This window comes from Medicago sativa, chromosome 7 (genome assembly GCF_051527215.1).
Source record: "Medicago sativa cultivar Bolivia chromosome 7, Bolivia_mono, whole genome shotgun sequence".
Lineage (NCBI taxonomy): Eukaryota > Viridiplantae > Streptophyta > Magnoliopsida > Fabales > Fabaceae > Medicago > Medicago sativa.
The window spans coordinates 84,215,645-84,221,644 of record NC_140755.1 but is presented as its reverse complement, the minus strand read 5'-3'; the positions used below and the strand labels follow the sequence as shown (position 1 = coordinate 84,221,644).

The 6,000-nt window shown below is 31.4% G+C and overlaps 1 long non-coding RNA gene across 1 annotated transcript; it reads left to right on the top strand.

Annotated features, from left to right (window-relative positions):
• Positions 1–4,315: 4,315 nt before the first annotated feature.
• LOC146909443 (uncharacterized) lies at positions 4,316–4,933 on the top strand. The gene is made up of 2 exons (XR_015018720.1): positions 4,316–4,460; positions 4,685–4,933. It is a non-coding gene; the product is annotated as an uncharacterized LOC146909443 (long non-coding RNA).
• Positions 4,934–6,000: the final 1,067 nt, after the last annotated feature.

Here is a 6,000-nt window from a genome sequence, read left to right as displayed (position 1 = left end):
TACTTCCCATGAAAATATTTTTGCGAAATTCTTATGTAATAGTCATGGACAAATTATACACATTAAGTCCTATAAATAAGGACTAGTGTGCACTCATTTCTCGTCTTCTATCAAAATGTTTCTATACGAATCATTTTCTCTATCAAAGCTTTATGGCTCTTTTGTTTCCAATTCTCTGAATTCTCAATTTCTCAACGGTTGAAGTTTCAAGGTCTTACAATTTTCTGTGAGAATAAAATAAAAGTGCATACAATTTCACCAAACATCCTACTTAAGATTTCTACTGAGTTTTCATATGTATTTTAGATTTTTCTATGTCTCATTATGATACATAAATCAGATAAACATTGCAAGTGGCTCCACCAACAAGATCATCTCATTAGGTGGATGCAATCACTAATCATCCCTTACACAGTAATACCTTTTCTAATTTTGACATAGCATGATATTTCATCAGGGTTATACTAACTTTCATCCAGAACGTTAACATGGTCTGTACACCAATTTCATCCATGAGAGTAAAGAAATCTATCGGTTTGCTTCAAGCACTATTTAATGTGAATAAATATATGCAATTAATGTTGTTCCATTAGATAAGATTTTGTAAAATTTCATGCATTGCTCTTTTTTAACTTTTCTTGAATGCTCATTAGTTTGACTATAAACAATTGATAGAACAAATTGAAGAGAGAGAAAAAATCACAAAATGCAAATATAGATGCAAGTTCATTACAATAGGAGATTTAACATACGGATAAAAAGTTAAATCTTACCGTGAATTCTAGAGTTCTTCCTTTTCAAACTTGTAGCCTATCCAAATTGCCAAATCACACGCATACAATCTTTTAATGAAACAACTATATGACTCTATTTTTGCTATCTTTAATCAATTCTAAAGCATATGTAAACAGTAGCCCTTTCAAAAGTTTTTTTTTTCTTTTTTTTTTTTTGCTGTAGATTTCTTGTGGGTGTTCCAAATCAACCATGTGACTTAGATTTAATATGCAAACTCTTACAAAAAAAATGTCAATTCACTCAAAATACTGAAAACCCTAGGCCCAATATCCCCAAACATTTGGTTGAAATTAATAAAATAAAAAACCAGAACATCTAAACTCAAGCCAATGAAGTAGAGATGGACAATATCATGAACACGAATTCACCATCCAACTGAAACATAAAAACTTACAAGAAAGATGGACATTACATCAGACATTGGAGCCTTTGTGTTTGTGGTGGTGTCGCTGTCACACATCTATCTCACTTGAGGTGATTTGGTACCACATGCATGTACGTGTCGAGTTTTGGCATATCACATTGTATGAATCTTGATTGTTGTATTAAATGATGAATGTTGATGATGAGTGTGCTAAATGATTATATACTTGCAATGATTGAGGTTATTATATGAATGTGGATGTGGAGGTTAAATGTTCATGATGAATAATTGAGAATTGAATTGTTTTATCTATATCAAGTTATTTATATTGATTATGATTGATGTCATACTAACCTCCAGTGGTTTTAACCGCCTACCTGTCTGTATAGATGGGTAGACACTGTGCAGGAGTAGTCCGCTTGCGGTGAGTGCTTGGATAGCTGGAGTTAGCCTCCGCTATCATTTTGGAGTTATAGTTAGGGCTCTGATTAGGTTGAGTTAGTGTCTTTTAGTTGTGTTGGACTTATTTTATTTATTTGAGATGTACTAATTGTTGAGGTTGGAGAATTTTCTTATGATGATGTATTGACCATGGCATATGTATTGATTTGATATGGGGATGTATGATTTATATGTCCGCTGCGATTGTTGAGATATATATATATATATATATATATATATATATGCATGCAAGTTGTTGTTTAGTTGAGACGTAACGTCTAATTCTTGAATATTTGTTATATTCGCATGTTTTATTGCTTTAATAGAATTTGGGCGTTACATCACACATCTAACTTGCATCTTTATTTTTTCGTTGAGGCCTTGAGGGGAAGAATTTGTGTTGGTTTTGTCTCTGGTTGAACAGCGAACAATGGGGTTTAGGATTTTCCTTGTTAAAAAAATGGGTTTTAGGGATAAATATATACGTATGTGAGCTTATATGTAGCGTCTTCAGAGGTTAGGTTGGAACGGTGTTGGTTAAATATGTTGTCTGACCCAATCAAACTTAATTGGTTTAAGTTGAATTAAATCCCCGTAATTAATGTCAAACTCGAACCGACTCAATCCAATAAATGAGTTGATTTGGATTGGGCATCGGGTCATTAGACATTTTAAAAAATATATATAATTAAATTACATTCTATCCCATGAAAAATCGAATATTTAGACTAAACTTTACTGGTTAAAATTTGAACACTTAAACTTACTTGAAACAATTCAAGATTGACACACAAGAATCTTAAATTATATTGTAAAAAATTAACATTCTTTTTTGAATGGGTTGAATATATGGGTTCACGAGTTGAAAATCATAAACTTGTTATTTGAACATACCACTTTTGAATTGAACGATTTGATTCAAATCGAACACAAACTTGAACAATTTGGGTAAAATACAGATAGGTTTGGATTGGTTTGACTCACCAGATTGAACTAGTCACTTGAAGTCATGAACGCTCATACTTACATATAGTTTTGGTGTAGTTTCTTAATTTCTTTCAATTTTATTTTTAATATTCTTAAATTCTTTGCAAATCCTCTGAATAGTTTTGGTTCAATTTCTTAATTTCTTTATAGATCCTCTATATCTCCGGTCATATGAGTTATAAACACCCAAGAACACTTGATAAGATGATAATGATTCTCTTTCAACTTAACCATATGTTGTGAGTTTGAATCTAGTCACATGAATGCATCAATGTTAAATCTTTTGAGGGAAAACTTTGCCAATTGCCACCTATTGCGGTCTTATCCAACTCAAATGATTAATATATGTAGTTGCACACAGATACCTAGTTCACAAAAAAATAGTTGTTTGGAGGTGTGTTATGAAGAGTGTCTTTCCACCACTTTCTCTAAGATTCACTCTTTCATTGGATGAAATCTATGTAGGTCTCCATTTTATTTGAATTTACCAAATAAGAGAATGGAAGTTATAACCAGGGTTGAAAAGTGAGTGTTTCTCTTAGATGAGAGGCTTAGCCAAAATTTAATTCTATGGTATCAATTTGTTCAATTTTTTTTTTGTTACGACCAAGTAGTATAATGACTATAAATTCATGATCATTGCTGTATCAAGCAAATAAAATTATCCCAAAAGCATAGCGAAAGAAAAAAAAATTAGCCAATGAAAAAAGAGAGCTTTGTGGAAATCAAGGCATGTTGGCGAAAAACATGCGGAAGTTAGCAATACAAACCAAGTGGAATACAAAGTCGGGGCGATTTTGCATGATAACTATTTGCTATATATAACATTTTTTTAAATTCATCCCTTACGATGAATAAAGGAGAAATCCTGGATTCTAACCAAAACTTTTACGTATCGCAACGTCCTTACAAACTGAAATATGCTCCCATAAACTATTTAAAATTAATATTATCATAGCAAAACCCAACATACATTAAAATAATTGTCGAAACCAAAACACAAAGTTAAAAACAGATTAGCTAAAGGAAACAAAGTCGAAAATGAGCCAAACAAATTCTAGATAATAACAATTCTGATGATTACGTTTTCATGCCCCTAATTGACACAAACAAATATTTAATGTCTGTCCTACATCGATGGAGCTTCACCGGTCATAAACCAACTACAAAAATGTGTTTTTTTAGACAGCAAACTAGTACATCGAAATTGTTTTTTGAATAAATCGAACCTATTTTTAGAATAGGGATAATCAGGTTCTTAAAGGAATAAGCCATGATAATCTAAAGTTTAACTATAACACACGTATAGTTTGACAAAAAAAATTGTTACATCCATGATCGAACTAGATTCATTTTACAGCTGTTTTGAACTGCCGCTAAAACATCATGAAACTGCTAGTCATAATCCGTTGTTTTGCTGTTCTTTAAAATTGCAATCATAACCGCCACAATATGCAACCACCTTAAAAACTATCGTCGGTTTTTTCTGCCATCAATTGTTACAAGTGCTAACGGTAGTGAAATGAAATATAATAACTTAAATGTAGTGCACATCAAATTAATTTGATAATGAAATTGAAACAAATTAGTTACGTTACATAAAAAAAAATTGTTTCTTTTTTTTGCTAAATAACACACTTATTTTAGAAAGTAGTAATACTATTAAGACCAATAATTATTCTGACCGCAGAGATTTCTATATAAGCAGCATCTCCACAAGGAATCTCCTGAAATTGAATTCCACAGCTTCATCCTTGGTGATTATCTTGTAACGCTCTCTTCTTTCTTTATCTTCAACATCATAATGTCCAAAGCTCTTATGCAACTGCTTATAATCCTTTTTGTTTTAACAGTTGTTCTTAAAAATAATCAGGTGATATCTTTTACCATACCACCCTCATGAATAAAAATAATCTTAATTTGTCATTCAATTTAATTTACTAGTATTATTGACGATATTAAAGATGACTTTTATGTTGTTCTCTAATTTTCGTTGTTAATTAAGTTATTTTCTATTTTTTTTGTTGGTATTATGATGATCAATGTCATCTATGAATAACGTAGTGGGCCTAATTGAATCAAATTTTATGTCCATAGTCACACGGTGGTCCAACAACTCCAAGGTTCAAAGAAGGGGACGATGAAGATCCGGACAATGAGTTTGTGACTGATGGGGGTGATATTGATTTGGAAGGTTATGACGTTGGGGCACAAGATGAACCATAGAGTATAGGAAGACACCAGGAAGCTTGCGAGCAATGTATTCAGATTTTTTTTTAGAGGATAATGGAAAAGTTTGTTATGATGGATTTTATCAATTAACCTTAATTAACAATTAAAATGCTATATTATTATATCAATTATTAAATTATAATTATAATTAAGGCATGGTTAACCAAACCATTTTGTGATATAGGGTTGTAAAATGAAAACCAAACCATTGTTTTGGACAATTCGTTCTGTTTGAGAAATGGATTCAAACCGGTTTAAAACCGATTTTGCTTAAGAGGAATGATATATGAACATCATTTTGGTACAACCAACAACTCTTTAATGATTTTAATATTTTTTTAATGATTTTGATTTGCGTGCTCCTCACAATGTCAAAGGGTGTTGCATCAGTTGTTGAATTTTGATTGTACATATAACACAACTCTTTGCTTAAAACCCATATTTCTAACTTTTTTAGTTTTCCTTTCAGAAAAGTATATTATTTGTCCAAAAAAAAAAGTATATAAATTGACCTCAAAATATTATGGATCGAAATCCACGAAGCCCCTTGAATAAGATCTAAAACAAACGACATGATAGATTGTGGAAAAAAAACTCTTTAAAGATACGGGGGTATTAGGGGATTTAATGGGACGTACTAGGTGGGTACTTATAATTTAAGGTTTATCTAGCAACCGTTTTAGCTTGTATAAAATAAGTGTTAGAATATCCAGAAATCCTAGTTCAACTGGTAAAATGCCGAAATTGTTAGGCCGGATGTCATGACTGGGGTTCGAACTCCGATACCTTCACTTATGTGTGTGGGTTTATAATGACTTTGTCATTTCGTCTATCTAAAAAAAAATAAAATGTTAGAATACTAATGCTAATGCACCAGATCATCAGAATTCTACACTTAGGATTGGTTGGTCTGGGCAGAATAATATTAAATTGGAAAACCACAATTTTATTTTAGTTTCCGAGAGTGCAACTCGATGATATTTGAGTGTATCAAAATTAAATCGTAAAATATTCATATATGTCTCTTAGTCATTTTGTTCGTTAAATCTATTTTAAGATAGTCAATTTAGTCTTTGAATTTGTTTTTCGCCGGTCAATGTAGTCCTTAAAACTAGTAACAAAAGAGACACTATGTTTTTATTTTATTTTATTGTATTTTTAATTTTGATACATTTAGGGAC